The sequence below is a fragment of the Equus caballus genome, chromosome X (genome assembly GCF_041296265.1).
Source record: "Equus caballus isolate H_3958 breed thoroughbred chromosome X, TB-T2T, whole genome shotgun sequence".
Taxonomy (NCBI): Eukaryota; Metazoa; Chordata; class Mammalia; order Perissodactyla; family Equidae; genus Equus; species Equus caballus.
In genome coordinates this window covers 16,249,880-16,270,486 of record NC_091715.1, presented here as the reverse complement: position 1 = coordinate 16,270,486, position 20,607 = coordinate 16,249,880, and the positions used below count along the sequence as shown (strand labels likewise).

Here is a 20,607-nt window from a genome sequence, read left to right as displayed (position 1 = left end):
CGCCATCTTTGTACTCTCAGTGGAGATGACCGTGCTGAGCATGCTGAGGGCTTCAGTAAACTCAGTGAGAGATTGAGGCTCCTGCCTTCCCTCATCTCTTTCTCCTGAATCTGTCTAAGCACCTCCTCTAGCTCTGAACAGGCAGAGCAACTGAACCCCATCAAAGCCACACCTCTGTCATCTCCTGAGGATGGAGGGATTGGGAATTGGTGGTAAAAGAGGGTAGGGAAGTTGAAAGTTAAACAACGTTCAGAAAGTTTGGGATATGCCTCCCAAATGCTAAATCTTCATCTCTCCCTTCTTCATGCTTTTCCCTGCACCCTCACTGCCAAAACAGGGTAAGGGTGAGATGGGCCAGGAGCATGGGATATGGAGTCTCATCCTTTTGTCAGGGAGTGATGGTGCAGTTTAGGAGCTGAGTAGATTGTCACTCCAAACAGCCTCTGTCCCTTCCCTGAGAGATTCACCTGGTGTCGGGATTGACACCTACCTCAAGAAGGAAGGACCTTCCCAGTTGGGAGGCCCCCAACAAAATTAGAAGCTCCGTGGAGGTCCAAACCAGCCTTGCAGTGCTGTCCAACAAGACTTTTTTCTGGGATGATAGGTATGTTCTATTCTGTGCTGCCTAATCCCATAGCTATGAGCTACGTGTGGCTATTGAACATTTGAACTCTGACTAGTAGGACTGAGGAAATAAAATTTTAATCATATTTACTTTCAATGAATTTAAAATATCCACATGTAGTTACTGGCTATTGTGTAGGGCAGCACAAGTTAGGCACCCTCTCTCTCTCTCATCTTGTGTTTTCAGTAGTCATCACCCAAGGTTTTGTTACCTATCAAGACAATATGACTGATTTCAATATTATGCCCTCTTGAAAGATTTTTTCAAGGAAGTTAAAATTACTAAAGAAAAGTTTATTCATCTTACAAATGGATGATATTTTACACATCACTTATAATTCATTCAAAAATGCAAGTTCAAGGGGCTGGCCCCGTGGCCGAGTGGTTAAGTTCGCGCGCTCCGCTGCAGGCAGCCCAGTGTTTCGTTTGTTCGAATCCTGGGCGCGGACATGGCACTGCTCATCAGACCACGCTGAGGCAGCGTCCCACATGCCACAACTAGAAGAACCCACAACGAAGAATACACAACTATGTACTGGGGGGCTTTGGGGAGAAAAAGGAAAAAATAAAATCTTTAAAAAATAAATAAATAAATAAATAAAAAAAAATGCAAGTTCAAAACTAGTAAGGTGCTGATGTGCTGAGCTTGGGGGCAAGGCATTTAACCTCACTGGAGCTTTGATTCCTCAACTGTAAAATAAAGAGTTTATAGTAAATGAACCTGAAGTCCTTTACTAGCTCTAAAAGGATGTGATTTGAAATGGCTGCTATGATGGTGAAAAAATTATATATGTTCAAAGAAATAAAGTTGTGGAGGTAGCTGACATTTCTGATAAGGCTGTTACAAATTTAGTAATAAACTTGAATTCAATATAATTACAGAGAGCAATAGTAAAGCATAATAGCAAAGTACAAGATAAATCTGAAGGGTCTAGCTTTGAGGCAGAAAGTCTGAGAAGGATTTTCTTAGACTGTTCACTGTTCTCACTATCCATTATACAAAGAGACCATTTCCATTTATCAATTCTAATGAAGTTCATAAGTTTAACTTATAGTTTGCTGTAAATACTAAAAGGTGTGCTATGAATTTGCTCATGTAGCCCTTCAATAACTTTTAGAAACCCACTGAAAAGCTAGAGTTGACCATCAAAGAAATCGTTTCCCAGCTATCAGGAGGAAGTTACTTTGACCTCAGCCCTGGTGAAAAGACACACTGGCTGCACTATCAAGAGCACAGTTTTCACATCAACAAACATCACTCAACATCAACCCAGACACCTTATGAGCTCAAATCACAAGACAACTGGAGCTGAACCTCTTTTGGGGGAAAAAGTTACTTTTATAAAGGGCCCCTAAAAGTGATTACATGAAATGATTGTAGCACCAAAAACCCAAGTGCACCAAAGATCAACTACAAACGTTGGCCACACTAGCCCAGGAAAGGGCAAACTTTGGCAGCCTGTGGCTAATATATTGCTTATAAAGAGATTCTACAATCTGAGTGGCAGCATTCTGAGAAAACCCTGCCCACAGCCTGAACCTGGGATTCACCAGAAACTCAGCAGTTCTAAATAATTATAATAACAGCTAACGATTACATGGCACTTAGTTTGGACAAACACTGATCTTAGTGTCTGATAAGTGTCACAGTAACCCTGAGTCTTCATGAAAGTTTGGCCCATTCACACTCAGCACAGAGAACTTAGCCAATGGTACCACCAGTGAAGCACTATCTAATCAAAATGCTTAAAACTTCTGAATAGATAGAATGCTATAGCAACATAATTTGTTTAAATTATTTTATAAACTATACTGGAAATTACCTATGGATCAAAAAGTTATCAACATGAATGTAGAGCTTTCCTTCTGTTATCTGGAGAAAATAGGCTCACATAATTGGAGGAAGGTGTGGTGGTGTCTGTCATAGTCTATAGGAACCCCAGTACAGTCAAATAAAGGAGACAGTATTCCTTGGAACATTTCTGACTGGTGAGCCCCTCCCACAGAGATTTCACACCTCAATACCCCTTGGTGATGTCTTAGAATAGATTGACTTGTTCACTGTTCTGAGTTCTTTTTTTTCAATCATTAGTTCTTTCTGACTAGCCTTAGAGAATGTCATGAAACAGAAACCTGTTACCAATGACCTGCATCTTTTTTCTCAACAGGCCCTCTTCTAGAAAACATTCCTTTAAATTCTCATCTTGCTTTCTCCTTTCACTTTTGCCTTTCTTAGTGCCTCCTTATCTATAATCAAAAACACATTTCTTGGATGATATAAAAGTTATGTTCTTAAAATCCATTGTATAAGCTTCCTCAGAATTAAGAAATTAAGGCTTACGGTCTGGCAAATTGGGATTTGAACTTACTAACAGATAACCTTTATATATTACTGTTTGCTATTTTCAATACAATTGGGTAGTAAAATCAACCTCAGATACAGTAGTGCCCTCGGTTCGTGAAAACTGCTAAATATTCAGGAATTTTGTGAGTTGGTTATTAAACACAGCCATTATTCAAAATTAAATTGTATAAACTTACACTTAAAATAATACTAAAACAAATATAGTAAATACCCAAAACTCATCACTTCCTAATTATCTTACTACATCTTCTTAGTATCTGTGTTCTTGAGGTTATTTGTGTCTACTGTATCAGTATGGTGGGAATACTACATAGTAGTGTGCTACAGCACATCTCTTCCCTCCCCACCATCCCCCAACCCCCCGCCCTATGTTCAGTGAAGTCAGATTGGTAGCTAGACCAAGGTGGAAATATTTACACCATGGAAATCAGCAAACACTACAAATCAGGGCTTTTTGTCCCCTTGGATAGTTTTTTGTTAAGCATTTACCTGCACACCACTGCTCATGCATGTGATATAAGAATTAATCTGGAATAATGTGTAAAAGGTGATTAAGTGTGTGGCTCATAATGTGTACTCAATAAATGGTAGTTGTTCTCATTAGTATTGTTAGTTATTACCTTTTGATCAATCAGTGAATCTGTTCTTTATTGTCTAATTCAAGGCATGAAAGATTTCTTAGAGCATATAAAAAATGCAATACTATGATCTGTTTCCATAATGACATAAATCTCAACTTGATTAACATAATACCCTTGTTATCTATAGTTTGTCCTAATTTTGATTAGTGATATACCTTTTATGGAAATTTAAAAAAATTTTTGAGTTCTAATGCGATCTGTTACATTTGTCAGAGAAGGAAACAGAAGGTCCCAAAAGCCTAGTGTTTTGCCTAAGGTTCCATAGGCATCTAGTAGTAAAACTGGTAGGAATATATGTTAGCTATGTATCGTATAGTCTTTTGACACATTTTATAAGTGGAAGAATTGTTTATTAAGGGTGTGAATCAATGATGGTTTTCATTTTCAGTAGTTATGATGTCCTTGTGAAAACTGGAGACAATATATATAATGGAAGTTGAACCATAAGAAATGACCATTTTTGTAAATAAAAAATAGTCAAATGCTGGCAATGTTGTTTAGTTCAACCTAATATCGTATTTAACCTAACAAAGTAAATATTCAAATGGATATAATCTTTACTTTTCTTTCCCACTCCCGTCTTGCAAACATAATTTAATTAAGGTAAATTCAATCACATACATTTGAGCTACACATGTTTAAATGAGAGTTTGTGGAATTATTTGGCTACAAAATTTTATGGTTTCTATGCTAAAAAATGATAGTACGCTATCATTGTACTTTAAAACATTGTGAAACAAAAGAATTATCCCCAGGCTTTAAGATGAAGAAGAACAAATTGTTGATACACGTTTATGTGGAATTTGTGTCATTTTCTGGTTTGAGTTTAGCACCAAAGAATGGCTAAATTATATGTATTAGCCTAGGCTTTAAAAAACACTCACCACATAAGTATTAGCTTAGAAAACCCTAAATTGCTTTAAAAAAATGGTCAAGCCAAAATAGAAGAAAATCCGTGGTTTTGTGCCCAATATACAATTACACAATTACAGAATTTATATGCTTGCAGTTTGGATTTTCAAAACCTCCTTAATGTACTAAAGTGTGGTCTAATTGCTTACTAATAAAAGGGGGGAAACACTCTCTAATTAGATAAATACCTTTTATAGCAATTCTAGCAAACACACTGTTTGCCAGGGGTAGCAAAGAGTTGGGAACGTGTGCTCAATGCTTCTTTCCACCCTGTTGTTCCCGGTGGGGCAGGGTCAGCCTGGAATGCAGGGTCCTTGCCCAGCACTGCTTAGCGTTGCTAACAGCTCTAATCAGCAACTCCTTTAGTCAACAGTATTCAGGAGATGAAAAGAGGCAATGGTTTCGAATTCTTTTCCCAGATAATTGGAGTCAAAATAGTAATTGACTCTTGTTTGTTTAACCAATGTGTCCTCTGGGAATAACCTTAGGGTCAAAGTAGTTCTCAGAGTCCCTAAATCTTTTCCCAAAACAGAAACTAGTGTGTTTCTGTTTTTATTAGTTCCTGTAGATCCTACTTTGTTTTTGTTGCTGTTTTTGTTTTGTTTTGCTTTGGATTAAGGTTCTTATTCTGAAAAGCTTAAGAAAGCGTGTGATCATGGTAGCCATAAGGCCTGAGTTCTAGTCCCGGATCTGTTACTAATTCATTATGAAACCTTGACCATATCACTTGAATTCAGAGTACATCAGTGTTCCTATCTGTAAAATAAGATGTTGGGCTAGAGAGTATTCTCTTAAATCCTTAATAGCCCTGTATTAGCTGTAAAGCTGTGATTTCTAAGGGAGAAAACCTTATCCCAGAGGCAGCCTGCATCCATTTATACAGAGAAGCCTTTCTGAGACCTTCAGAAAGCATCAACCTCTTCCTTTTTCCTATCTTGGACACACCTTCATTGTTTTATTTATCATGTTTGGCTCTCTTACCAGGGGTATGAGACCCTTCAAATCAGGAACTGTAACTTACTCAACTCGGTTGAGGAGGTGGAGATAGTGTAAAACCACAGGCATGTTTGTGGAAGAAGGGATGGGACTGTGAACTCTGAATTGCTGTGAGGCAAGAGTAACAAAGATATGAGGGAAAAAGGAATCGGGAAGAAAACACACATAAGGACTGCCCTGGGTTTAAGAGATGAACTACGTTGGGTGTGTTGGGTTGTGCTTAGGAGATAAATTGTGGAAACACAGTAGCAAGCGGAGGGCAACTCAGTGGAAGTCAGAGAATTCAGAGATCAGAGAGTTGTTTCTTAAGAGAAGAATTCCTTAAACCAATAATAACCACAAAACCTAAAACAAAAAGCAAAACAAAACCTTCACTTTTTATTATAAAAATATTCCATGCTTACTGTAGAAAATTTGGAAAATAAGATGAGGAGAATATCAACTGTAATCAACAATGATTTCTTTTCAGTGTTTTTTTCTAAACATTTTTTTGTATAGTTAAGATTATATTGAGTAAGCAATTTTATATCTTGACTTTTCACTTAAAATAACATAATTTAAATTCTATTTTATGAATGCACCTTAATTTACCTATCAATTCCCCTACTTTTGCTGATTTATAATTTTTTTCTATTATGAGTATTTCTATGATGAACATTATTATGTACTAAATTTTCCAAGAAGAGATTTCTGAAAGAGATGTTGCTAGGAATAAAGATATAAACATTTAAGGAATAAAAATATAAACAAACATATAATAAAAATATAAATGCATATAAACATTTATATGTGTTACTAAATTGCTTTCTGAGAAAGTGATATCAATTTCCACTCTCACCAGAAGGGACCATATGTATGGAAATAAGAGCTGTCCAATGGACATGCTCTATCACATTTAACTGAATTATCTTGGCCCCTATTGTAGAGGGGTCTACTGTGAGGGGAGGCTGGACTGAATGACCCAAAAGGTCCCTTCCAACTACAAGAGTTGCTGATTGAAAATAACTGAACTGCTGTCAGAGAACTGGCTATCCAATAATCAACTCCTCAAGAATCTGGGATCTCAGTTCACTTCAGGTACTATGTTAGCTGGTGAAGATAGTGCCCCTGTCCTTAAAGAGCTTCTAGTCTAGTGGAGAGACAGATGTTAAATAGATAATTTCAGTATAATATTACATGACAATATCTGATATGTTTCCAGGGTATTATTGGGGGGGGGGGGATCTCAGAGGAGAGGCATTTAAGCAAAGAAAGGTGAGAAGAATATGGTAGACCGAGAAAACAGCATTATCAAAGGTATGAAGTGAAAAGCATGGATTGTATGTGCTGTGTGTGTGTCTACAAGCCATTAAATTTTATTAAAGGATAAAGTATGAAGTAGGAGATGGTGTGAGCTTGTAGGATAGTCAGAGGCTAGGTCATGGAGAACTTTATTTGCCATACTGAGAAGCTTAAACTTTATTCTATGAGCAATGGAGAAATATTTGCGGTTTTAGAGAAATAGAGTGATGCAGTCAGATGTCATGATAGATAACGTTTCTGACTGTGGTGGAAGAATGGATAAATTTTTAATAAGGCAAGATGAGAAGCAAGGAGACCTAGAGGCTTTTGTAATATCCAGCTGAGAAACGGTAAAAGTTTAAATCAGGGCAGTGGCCCTATGGAGGGATGGAGGGGAAAGGAAAGACTCAAAATTCTGCTGGAGTTGATACTTGATTGAATGTGGGGGCTAATGGAGAGAAAATAACTGCATGAAAGTCGAGATAATAAGAGTTGCAAAGAATTAGTGCTCAACAGGTTAACTGTAGAAGAGAGGTCCAGGGAAACACAATAGAGGACGTCTATCAGTTTTGGTAGCATGGGTGTTACTGATGGCTTTTGCATAAGTCATTTCAGAAGAGTAGTGAAGAAGCAGTAGACTGAAGAGTGAGTTGAAGGTGAGGTAATGTAGACAGTAAGAGTATAGGGATATTTCAAGAACCTTGGTTCAAAGGGACGGAAAGAACTAATATAATTGTCAGAGATAGACTCTAGGGTCAATGGAAATTTTTAGGTTAGGAGGAATCCAAACCTCTTTACAGGCAGGAGAGAAAGAGCCACCAAAGAAGAAGAAATTGAAAGTATAGGACAGAAGAAATAATTTATTAGACAAGATATTAGAGTAAACAGAAGAATGTAAAATCAAGAGTATATGTGGAGATGCTGACTTTGAATGGATAGAGAGACTCTCATCACCTAAAACTGGACAGGAAGAGGGAAAGATGGATATGGAAGTAATTAAGTCTGTCAATGGGGTCAGGAAGATAAAATTGTTCATTCCTAAAGGATGTAGAGTGTTCCAGAGAGAGAACAGTATATGCAAAGACCTGGGGTGAGAGGTGGATAGAGTGTGATGGATTTGAATAACTTCAGTAGGACTGTAACATAAATTGAGGCGAGAGGTAAGAGGAAGGGTTAAAAGTGAGGCCAAGGTGGTAGCTGGGTGGTCTCTTGTAAGCCACATTAATGGATTTGGGCTTTAGTTCAAGGATAGAAGAAAGTTTGTAAAGGCTTTGGAATGACATAATCAGCATTGTATTTGGAAGCATCACTGTGGCTGCAGTATGAAGAGTGGGTAGGATGGGCAAGACACCTCTCTAAGACAGGGAGAACAATATGGAGGCTGCTGGAGTAGTCCTAGTGATGGATGATAGTGACCGGACTAATGTGTTGCCCATGATGTGGAGAGAAGTGGATGGTTGAAATATTTTTTAGGAAGTAAGAATTGATAGGGCTTGTTGATGGGCGGGATGTGGGGGTGAGGGAAAAAGAATAGTCAAGGATGACTTCCAAGCTTTCTAGTTTAGGCAACTGAGAGGATGGTGGCACCACTAATTTGAGACAGGGAACTCCAGGAGAGGAGTAGGTTTAAGGATCTGTTGATGAGTTCACTTATGGACATATTGAGCTTGAGGTGCCTGTGAGACATAATATACTAATTCATTTATTTATTCACTCAACAAATATTTACCGAGTGTCTACTATATGTCAGGCACTATGCTATGTCCTGGGAATAGAGCAATGAATACAGTGTAGCTTAAATTCAAGTAGACATGTTGATATTTGAGTGAAGCTAAAGAGAAAGTTTAAAGCTAAGATATAGGATTGGGAATCATCAGTGCATAAAATCATCCAGGGAAAACACCAGTATATATGGGGCAGGTTGAGGAAGAGGTAGGAAAAAAAAAAAAAAGCTGAGAAGTAGTGGCCAGAGGTAGGAAGGAAATCAGGAGATGTGGTGTCACAGAAGCCAAGAAATTAGAGTGATTCAAGGATGGAGTGGTGAATGTTTCTGACAGATTAGGGGAGAAAATCACTGTTCATTGGATTTAGTGACAAAGCAGGCATTGGTGAGCTACATGGGAGTATCATTGGAATGGTATGGGCAGAAAACAATTGCAGTGGGTTTAGGAATGAATAGAAAAGGAAATGGAGATGGGTTTTGTAGATAATTTTTTCAAAAACTTTAGCTATAAAAGGGGAAAGCAACATCAATAGTAGCTGGAAGAGGAATGTGGGTACCCAGAGTTAGGCAAACTGCAATGTTGAGGACACAATCATTCAGACTGCCAAGTCTGTCCAAGACTTCTGACCCCAACTACAAGGAATTAGAGTTCAACTACAAAGTTAGAGGGAAGAGTCCATACAAGATCACCCTCACTTCTGACACCGACTGTAAGTTTAGAGGTTTCCCCAGACCGCCTTCAATTTCAATAATTCATTAGAAAGACTCATAGAACTCACTGAAACCAATTATACTTGTGGTTATGGTTTATTACAGAGAAAGGATACAAATTAGAACCAACTAAAGTAAGAGACACATAGAGCAGAGTTTGAGAGAGTTCAAAATGTGAAGCTTCCATTGTCCTCAGCATGCATTCATTACCCTCCCAGTATTGATGCATGAAAATATGCAGAGTATTGTCAACTTTAGAAGCTCACCCAAGCTGTGGTGCCCAAAGGTTTTATTAGGGCTTCATTACGTAGATATGATTGATTGATTGGTTGTCCACGCAGTTGAACTCTGTCTCCAGCTCCCCCATGCCTGGAGATTGGGCTGATATCACATAGTCCTAGGGGCCCAGCTTGAGTAGCAGAGACACTCCTATCACTCAGGAAATTCCAAGAGTGGGGAGGTTATCTCCCAGGAGCCAGGGATGAAGGCCAGACTTCTCTTTGGGAAGGGCAAATTCTTTACTATACAATGGAATTGAGTGAGGATTTTGTATTTGTATTTATTTAGTCTTGTTTGGATGAATTAGGCTTGGGCATATTTAATGCTGATTAGGAATGGAGAGCTTCAAAATTAAAGATAGAGGGCAGAGTTAAGGCAACAAGATTCTTGAGAAGGTAGGAAGGGATGGATCCAGACAAAAGGAGAACAAAGGCATTAGGCTCCCCCAACAAAACAGCAGGGAAAAATGAAAGGATGAGGACTGATTTGATGATAGAATATATAAGGAAGTCTTGACTAATGTGTGAAGTAGGAAATAGAATCATTTGTTGAGAATGACGGCCCACGAGAGAGTCAAGAGTATGAACAGAATGGACAATGTTGGAAATAGTTGCATGGATCAGGAAAACCTAGCAAGCTGGGAGGGTTGAGCTAAGGGTCTATTTGATATTTTAATATTGATGACCAGGAATTTATAGTGGTGCCAAGCTGTGTGATTTCACTATAAGTTCAATGATGCAGTTCAGGCTTAGAGGATTCTGAGGAAGAAATTCAGAAATGGTCTTCTGCAATGTTTCCAATTATTGGACAAGAAGAATGAAGTTTCTAGTAAAGCAAGGAGATGAAGAAAATACCTGGTGACAAGTTAGAGGCTCCTGGGCACCTCCAAAGGGTACAGATAAACAATTTGGGGGGAAGGGTTGCAGCTAGAGCAGGAGAGGAAGAGCAGGACAGTATGTCTCAGGGAGTACAAGTGAGAATGGAGGGCCAGAGAGATTTGCATTTGGGTGCTGAGGTGGACAGTATGAGGGGCATGGTGGACTTCCTAGTCCTTGGCCTTGAAAATGGAACTCTTGGGCCAAGTTAACATCCTCAGGCCTCTCCCTTAACAGTGCTCCGTGGAGTGTTATAGGTGTCAGTCTTCAGATGGAAGTTCAGCTGTCTCTGGCTTATGGCCCTGGGACTGGGGGAGTGGGGAAGGGGGGAAAGGAGTCTATGGCAGCAGTTTCTATACTCATGTTCAATGAGTTCATGTTAGTCATTGTTGTCTTTTAAGTTGTGAAACAGCAATGTCTCTCTGATTAGAAAATAAAATTTAGAATCTGGAGGGAAGGAAATTGAGTTTGGTGCCACCAATTTGTATTAGGGACTGGGAGAAAAAAGAGGAATGAACATTTGGTGAGTACTTTTGCACAGTGCTATCCACACACTGCCCATGCTCCTTAGACCTGACATAGTGTGCTCTGGACAACTTCCACCTGCTAGTATTTCCATCTCTGCCTGCGGGTTTTCTCCAGAGGACCACTCCAACCTCTCACAGCAAGCCATAACTGCTGGGGAATTCTCACCCCCAGGAGCAGCCCTGACAACGACTGACAGAAGTGGGTGTATAAATACCCCAGCCTCCTCGATTCCTGAGGGAGGTTATCTGAAGCATGTGTTTATACTAGTTCCTAGCGTTTCCCCAGTGGGATTTACTAACCCACTCTGGTAGCTGTCTTAATAATCATGCCCTTCATTGGCTGCCTTTTCTTCCCTCACTCCTCCACTTCCCTCTCTGTATTCCCTGCACCTCCCCAGTAAACCATATGCACCAGAATCCTTATCTTTGGGTCTGCTTTTCATGGACCCCAAGCCAAGTCAACCTTCTCTGAGCCTGCTGCTTTGCCTATATTATCTAATTTAGTCCTAACAACAAGTGTGAGCAATAGGTATTGTCTTAGTCAGTTCAAGCTCCTGTAACAAAATACCACAGACTTGGTGGCTTATAAACAATAGATTTTTTTCTCACACTTCTGGAGGCCAAAAGTCTGAGACGAGAGTGCCAGCATGGTCAGGTTCTGGCGAAAGCCTTCTCCCAGCTTGCAGACTGCCGACTTCTGGTGGTGTCCTCACGTGATGGAAGGGGCTAGGAGCTCTGTGGGATCTCTTTTATAAGAGCACTAATTCCGTTCATGAGGGCTCTGCCCTCATGATCTAAGCACCTCCCAGCGGCCACACCTCCAAATAACATTACCTTGGAGGTTAGGATTTCAACATACGAATTTTGGGGGGACACAAATATTCAGGCCACGGCAGGCATGATTATCTTTATCTTAGAGATGAATAAACTAAGGCTCAATATGCTTGGGTAACTTAGCTCAGGTAAAAGACTTAAATGGCAGAGGGGGGATTTGAACCTGGGTCTTCTTAGGTTTAATCAACAGCACCACAGGGACAGGAGGTTACTATTTAGCATAGATACCAGCTCAGAAAAACTCTTTATTGCTTTTATTTCCTGTATTTAAAAATGAATATTTTTTATACTATTTTTATTTTGGGGATGTTTCTACTTTGTTTCTCTAGTTTTTAGTAAACTTCCTTTGAAAATATTAGTCAGCCTCTTCTATGCTAAAGTGGAGGGAGAAAAGATGTTTTCATTTTATTCCAATTACAGAGAGAAGTGAGTGCTCAGCCTCTAGTGAGGCTGTCCCACTCAGCCCAGTCATCATTATTCTGAAGCTCGTTATTGCTCAGACCTTGTAAGGTTTGGTTTTGCTAAGGAATCCCATTCATTATTGAGGGCATGTTGCAAAAATAGATTCTGAGGCGTTAAATATAGAAAGTCTAGGCCATCATCTAGATGTCAGAGTCATAAAGAAAATGACAATGATTCATAGAGTGTCAGAACAGGAAGAAATCTCAAATACCACCCTGTTCATTTCATTTTACAGATGAAAGACCTGAGACCCAGAGAGGTTAAGTAATGTTCCAGAGGTCACACTAAAGTAGAACAGAATAGAGACAGAGCCAGATCACCTGATTAAAGTTCTTTTTCTATTCATAACATCACAGTGGCCTAAATTTTGTTTTGTCAAATTCCTTCTCCAACTCCTCAAGTTCAAAGTTCTTTTAATGTTTCTAATTGCCAAGTGAGCCACACAAATATTGGTAGCTTCTTTTGTTCTGTTGCTAGATTAGAAACTGAGAAACTTCTAAAAAGAGGGATACAAGGTGAGTGATAGGTCTCACGTCCCTCTTCTGTGTTTCCCTTACTCCTTCCTTTTCATTTCTTACCCCCAAGATATATTTTCCATTGCTGGTAGAAGGGTTTGTGCCTGAAGGTGTCTATATCAGTTAGGTATTGCGGCAGTTTTAGAACATGGTCCCAAAATTCTTTGACACTCCTCAAGAAGCAAAGTCTATATCCTCTGCCTTTGAATATGGGCTCTGTGAATGCTTGACTGCTAGAATATGGCAGAAGTGAGGCTGGGCCAAATGCTGGGCCCAGGCCTTAGGAAACTGGCAGCTTTCACTTTCTGTCTCTTGAGATGCTCATTCTTAGAACTCAGCCACCATGTGTCAGGAAACCAGCAACCCAAGGAGAGGTGCCTGTGGAGAGGCCACAGTGAGTTGCTGCTGGCAGCCAGCACCGACTTGCCAGTCACGTGAGTGAGCCTCTTGGAAGCAGGTCTTCCAGCCCCATTTGAGCTGTCCCATGTTGGGGAGAGACCAGCCTTCACTGCAGAGCTCTGCACAAATTGCTGATCTGTAGGCAAATAAATGGTTGTTGCTGGTGCAAGCCACTAAATTTTGTTTCGTTTTGTATTTTGGTATTGGTGGGGGGATTACGTAGCAAAAGATAACTGGAGCAGATATTTCCACAAAAGTGCTATGTAACAAACCACCCCAAAATTCACTGGCTTCAAACAGCAATCCTTCATTCTCACAGATCTTCAGGTCACCTAGAGCAGCTCCACTCCATGATTTGTACTTTGGGGACCAGCCTGAAGAGTTGCATTCCCGAGGACAAGTTCTTCTCATGGGATGGCAGAGGTACAAGAAGGCAAGCAAAAGACACAAGGTCACTTAAGGCCCAGGCTTAGAACCGGCCACTGTTGTTTCTGCCAACATATCATTGGCCAGGGCCAATCACATGGCCAAGCCCAAAGTCAAGCGGTGAGGAAATATACTTTGTCCCTCTAATCAGAGGAACTGTGAAGTCACACAACAAAGGTGGGATACAAGAAGGAGTGAAAAATTGGGACCAACTGTGCAGTCTACCATGGTGTTTGGAGAGAACTGAGCAACTTTGGAATGGGCTGAAAATATCTCCTTTTTAAAGCACTAATAGAATCTCTGAGATCTACTATCAGGGGATTTTACTGCTTTTAGAAAATTTAAGAGTAAAATGAAAATAAATTCAAGAAGAAGGAAAAAAAAAAGCTCATATGCACACCATTTTTTAACCTTGAGACGGCTGAGAAAAATATTTAACTAAGAAACAGTTACCAGTAAAACACGATTGTCTTTTTTCCCTGCCTAAACTGCACTCTATGATCTAATCTGGAGATGAATACTTTTGTCTTTATAAAGAAGATTATTGGGGCTGGCCCTGTGGCCGAGGGATTAAGTTCACACACTCCGCTCAGGCGGCCCAGGGTTTCGCTGGTTCGGATCCGGGGCGCGGACATGGCACCACTTACCAGGCCACGCTGAGGCAGCGTCCCACGTGCCACAACTAGAAAGACTGACAACTAAAAATATACAACTACGTACTGGGGGGATTTGGGGAGAAAAAGCAGAAAGAAAACAAAAAAATTATTTTAGGGACAGTGTTTCTTGTATTCCCAATAAAATCATGAGTTTCTCATGGGAACGAAAATGTTATCTTTGGGGAACAATGGAAAGATATAACATTCTTCTTTGCCTCTCCGTAGAAGCTGAAGATTAAATTGGGAAGCTACTTTATAGTCTGTGAATGTTTCCTTTTAGAGAACCTGATTTGGGGTAATATCAGAGGAAAGCAAACACTATTGTTGGGACTGTGGTAGATTTGTACTGTCAACTTAGCTAACCTGGAACTACATTTCTCAGAGTTCCCTTCTCTGCATAGTTTTTGATTCACGTGAGCCGCAGTAGACGTTTTGGGTAAGATTTGGACGGTGGAAGTGAAGCAGCAGCCATATTCTTTTTTCTACTTGGAAGGACAGCGCAGGGTTACAGATGCTGTTGCACTTCCCACATGTTGTCGCTGATCTGCTAACCTACCTACCCTGTTGGTATGGGGGCAGCAGCTGGGCCCACATTTCCTCCAGCTCCTTCCTGACCCTCTATAGGTTCTCTAACTCCTGGGTCAGTGTATGCAGCTTTGGGGGCAACAGTCAGGTCTGCGGTTCCTCTAGCTCCAACTACATATTCAGATTCTTTGACTCCTGCGTCAAGTCCGTGTGCAGCTTTGTGATGAAGGACACCAGGTTCTCTGTCATATCACTGCATTACTGAACTGGAGGCTTGAGGGCAGTTAGAGACTCATAAGTTCTAGCTTATCCTCATATCCATCTTTCCTTTCTGACTGCCTGTCCCATGACTTCAACCTAGCACCTGGTGAAGAAGCAATAGCCATACAAAAACTAATCAGCTTCCTTGATTGTGTAAAGTCAAATTCCTTATTTTATGTAATTGCTTATGGTTTTGCTTCTCTGATCAAACCTTGTCAGAGACATGGACTTTATGTAAAACTCAACATGATTTACCTTTTCTAATATTATTTTCCAAATATCCAAATCTTTTAGCCTATAGTAAATACTTACTAGATGCCAGGCACTGTGGTAGGCACTGAAGGCGAAAAGATAAAACAGATGATTCTTCCCTGGGAAGCTCAGTCTGGGCCCCCTATATATTGTTGAGCTATGTAAAGGAACGGATAGCTACTGTTAAACACAAAGAATGCTGTTATCCAACTCCTAAAACAAACCTGGGTTCACTAGTGATTTCTCTGTGACCTGTGATGTGTGTCTAGGTACAGTGGAGTTGCCTGACGACATGCATATGACACTAGGGAATAGGGTAATATGGCAGTTACTTGCTGTGACATCCCAGTGACATCACAGTCTTAAGTGGCCTAGAAATGGTGAAACAAATTTTTCTCATGCCCAGAGCATAATAATAGAAACTATATAAAAGTAGTATTGCTAATAAAATAGTATAGGTTGAGAGGTTAGAAATCCAACTTTCTCACTGGGGCAAAGAAAATTATTCCCAGCTATCAGGAGTCTGGTCGCAGAGAGGTGAGGTGCTATGCAGACTTCAGGCCATGGGAAAGTTCAGCACCAAACTTAGTGTACCTGGGAGGAGACACAGACACCACATAACTTACCCCAACAGGAAAAGAGGAAACTGCAATGATGCTCTTCCCTGCAGCAGTGTTTTCTGTACATTTATTTCTCAAAGTTAAAAATGGCCTCCTAGTTGGTTAAATATATTATGGCACATGCATGCCATGTAATGCTGTGCAGCCATAAAAAAAGAATGAGGTATGTATATACAGACTGATGATGGAAAAGTTCCAAGACACATAAGTCAGTCAAGCAAGGGGCCAGCTGTGGATAGTATGCTATCATTTGAGTTTATAAAGGAATAAAAATAGCCTGTATACAACATTGTTTGTATAAGTATCAAATCTTTGGAAGGATTCAGAAAAGCCAGTAACATTGGTTACCCCTGGAGGGGAAGACAGGCTGGGGGACAGGAGTAAGAGGAAGACTTTTCACCAAATACTCTTGTACCTTTTCCATTTTGTGCCATGTGAATTTAGTTAAAAGTTAGAGGGAAAATGGCCAAGTGAATGTAAAAGATGTTTGGAAGATAACCCATCCTCTTGAGAGCCCCACAGAGAGTGCTGGGGAGGGCAAGAATATATCCACAGGCCCTGCTACTTACTGCAGCATTTGTACAGATGGCTGGTTTCCAAGTGCAGGGAAATTAGGGCTTGACAAGGGAGTACCTTGCAAACAATATGGCGCCCATCTAGTCTGGGGTGAAGAGGTCAAGGGTAATTATTTGCAGTGAAGACCATTACAAAGGACCACAGCTACATATTTGATAGAGCTAATGGCTCCTCTTTTGCCAAGTTCCCCAAAGTAACGTGGAAACTGGAAGCGTGGGAGGTCTTTTTCAAAGATCACTCCATCCATTTACCACACAAACTATCAAAAAAACAAAAACAAAAACCCAAAATACCATCAAGAATCCAAACATCCTGGATAGAAGCTGGAACAACTGAAACTCCTGCCTGCTAGGAGCTAAGAACAGAGCTACTTGTTAACCACCTCAGGAGCATGCTCAGTCAGCAGAATGTAGCCTTGTATGACAGAGCCTCAGGGCTTGAAAAAGTTATTGAAGGAGAGAATCCCATTAGAACCTTCTGGGGACTAGTTCAGACACTCCCACGTCACACTGCATTCCTCAGAGAGTACAATTCCCACCTCTTTTAGGAGAAATCAGCCTCTCATTTGCTTTCTCAATCACAGGTATTTCCACTTTCATATCTGTCAAACCATCAACACAGAAATTCCAAAGGCAGCCGCCTTTTCATCTGGAAGAGAGAGAGGCAGCCAAGTCCTCAGTCTCCCCTCGCAAAACCCCCCAGGCCCCAGAGTCTAGCAAGCACATATTGCAGCAGAAAATGCTCAGCCGAGCCCTGTCAGGATTGCAGTCTTGGTTTTTGTCATTACGCATGTTTGAAATGTTCAGAGGGAGACGGGAGATGAAAGGACTTAGGACCCTCGGGCACATCGGAAGTCATCCCACCTCAATTAGCTTTTCCTCCACCCTGTCACCAGGTTTAGGGGGGACATGAAAGGAAACTGCAGCTGCAGGATGCCCCTTTGCCCATCCCCCTTCCAGCCCAACCTACTTTCATCTCTTGCCCTAAAAAATAAATAGGACAGTGTGAGGACAGAGGGAGAAAAGGGGCTGGGTCACAAACCTCATTTTCCACCTCAACTCTATTGCTCTCCTGTTTTAAGACCATCTTTACCTGGACCTTACTTCCGTGCATTCAAGATCTTTCTTTTAAGAGATCTGAGTTTATTTTTCCCAAGTCGAAATAAAATACCCAAGGCAGAAAATGCTTTGTAATGCAAAACACATCAACTTTCTTTCAGAGCATGGCTTTACACAATTATAGCATGTTTGAGCTGGAGGAGAACTCAGACATCATCTTTTTCAAATCTCTCATTTGCAGGCACCTGAAACCCAGAAAGTTAATTGACCTGTCCAAGCTAGTTGCTCAGCCACAACTAGAAGGGAGATTATCTGACTCCTGTCCAAGATTTTTATCAATAGACTTCAAGGTGAGAATTATATTTTTTATTCTTTTTTATGCTGCATTTCTTATACTGAATTTTGAGCATATTATAATAATACTTCATATTAGGAAGTCACTTATGTAATGATATCAACTACTCATATCACCGTTAAGAATAAGAAAGCAGTTGACAAGGATCAAATACTCCGAATAAATGTCTTTGAGTTTATATATTAGGTTTAGTCACTTTGTATATAGGAAAAGTCCTCAAGCCTTCACTCAAAGTCTGTTTACTCTAATTTTGAACACAATTCTAACAAGTTTAGGTATTTTATTTTCTTCATTCACTTGTTCAATAAACATCCATTGAACTCCTGCTCTGGACCAGGCACTGTTCTTGGAGGTTAGGGGTTCAAAGATAAATAAGCCTTTGGGCCAGCTCCGGTGGCCTAGTGGTTAAGTTTGGTGCATTCCACTTCAGCGGCCTGAGTTCAGTTCCCGGGTGTGGACCTGCACCGCTCTGTTAGCAGCCATGCTGTGCTGGCAGCCCAGAAACTAAAAAATGGAGGAAGATTGGTGTGGATGTTAGCTCAGGGTGAATCTTCCTCAGCAAAAAAAAAAAAAAAAAAAAAAAAGATGAATAAGCCTTGGAGCTCACATTCTAGAATTGTAAGCCTACAATTCTAAAGCAATGTGCTTGTATGGAAGTTGGTGCAGGTGCTATGGGGCCACACATTACAGCCTGGGAGAGTCAGCAGAGACCTCCCAGAGCAGATGAAGTCTATGCTGGGGCTGGGAGGGGAAGTAGGTGTTCATTTGTCAAGACAAGGAAAGAAGGACATTCTAAGCAAAGGGAACAGCATGGAAAGGTAAGGGGAATGGAAGAGTGTTGTTTCTTCCAGCAAATGCAAGTTCCCTATGACTGGAGGATTGGGTAAGTTCAAGGAGAAGTGGGCTTATATACCAACTCCTAAGAGTTTAGACTTTGTCCTGAAGGCAGTAGAGAATCAAACAAAAATGATCATTAAATTTGCATGTTTGAAAGAAAACTTTAGTGACCTGTGGTGAATGGATGGAATATATAGGGGACCATGAGCCTGAACTCAGAAAACTCCTTCTGAAGGTTTTCATAATAGTCTGTGTGAGAGATGAAGCCTGAGTAAGCTTGAGAGCAATTTAGGAGATAGAGTTGTGAGAAATGTTGATCATGGAGGGTGAGGAAATGGCAGGGGATGAGAGTGACTCTCATATTGCTGGCTAGCTGTCTCCCCAAATTACATTATTCCCTTCTTTCCTAGTAATAGAAACCTTGAATTTTAATGAGAATGGAAGAAGCCCATATTTCCCAGCCACCTTTGCAGCCAAGGTGACTCAGTTCTGGCCAATGGCTGTTAACGGAAAGTGGTATGTGAAACTCCCAGGATGAGTCCTTAATGGGAAGGAGCAGGCCCTTCTCCTCCCCTTTCCTCCTTTTTGGTGACTGGAATGCAGCCAAGATGGCTGGATGTGGAGCAGCCATCTCAGGACACAAGGTGGAAACTATATATTGAGGAGGGCAGAGCAGCAAGGTTGAAAGGACTTGGGTCCCTTATGATTGCAGAGCTGCCACATCAGCCTTGAAGTACTCTCAATTACATGAAAGAAAAATAAGCTTCTTTATTTTGTCTAAGCCACTGTTCTTTTGGGTTTCTGTCACTTAGGGCCACAACAAATCTTAACACAGATAACAAGGCAGATGGTGGCACCATGGGCTGAGAAAGTGAATGAAAGGAAGGACAAATTTGGGAGAAGGGAAGAATATAAATTTGGATAGGTTGGTGTTGAACTGTGTGTGGAACTTCCAGATAGAGATATCAAGCCAGCAGTCAGCAATACAGATCTGGAACCAGGAGGGAAGTTTGGGATGAAGAACCAAACTTAAGAATAACCAGTGTGGAGGTGGCAGTAAAAGCCATGGGTAGAGTTGTGAGTGGAAAGTGGATGGCCAAGAAAGGAGTCACAACTTGGAGTCAGGGAAGTCCATTAATGTAGAAAGAAAGGAGAATGTGTGCACTCTGGACACAGAGGCAAAGCCATAGTCACAGGTAATGTGCTCAGGCCAAGCTGGAAGGAACAGATGAACGTGCAGTCAGTGGATATGCTGACTGTCCAAGGCCAGAATGGAACACAGACCAGGCAGAGGCCGATAGTCACTATATAGGCCTCCATGCTGTTGATAGAGGAACATTTAGAAGTGTGGTCTGAGTATTTGGGGAAGCACAGTGACTAGCAGATCACATCAAACACAGGGGCATAATTGAGATGTGAAAGTATGACATTAAGAGACCCTGCATCATGAGTAGTTTCATACAACACCATGACCAGGGAAGTTTGAACCGTAGTATGGGAGCTATCTATCTTCTGCCTTGGTTATAAATATCTTCATGGTGGAGGCAGGAACCTGCCAGAAGCCCAGTGCATCTCTTCAGAGCAGGTCAGTTCCCTATAGAAGCCAGTAGTTAACATGTTTTGATTCTCCTCAGAGTTCTACTTGGTTTAGCAACTGGTCTTGTCCTATGAGAGAGGAAAGGAGAGAGGAAAATAAAAGAAGGGGTAAAAAGAGAGAGAGAGAGGATGAGCAAATACTAATTTGGAACACTCCATAGTCATGCAATCTTTATAGGATACATAAAATTCCTGTCCTCTAGAATACTTTTGCCCTCTCTGTTACCAAAATACCTCTGTTCTTTCAAGATCTGCCTCACATTTTATCATCTCTCCCAAGTCACCCTGTCTCACACTGATC

General features: G+C 40.8%; 1 long non-coding RNA gene across 1 annotated transcript in view; it reads left to right on the top strand.

The window, feature by feature from the left end:
- Positions 1–20,607, top strand: part of LOC138921719 (uncharacterized) — a 283,572-nt gene that overhangs the window by 40,697 nt on the left and 222,268 nt on the right. Inside the window, exon 2 of the long non-coding RNA XR_011434553.1 lies at positions 17,760–17,868. This is a non-coding gene — a long non-coding RNA (uncharacterized lncRNA). The remainder of the gene's footprint in view (positions 1–17,759; positions 17,869–20,607) is intronic.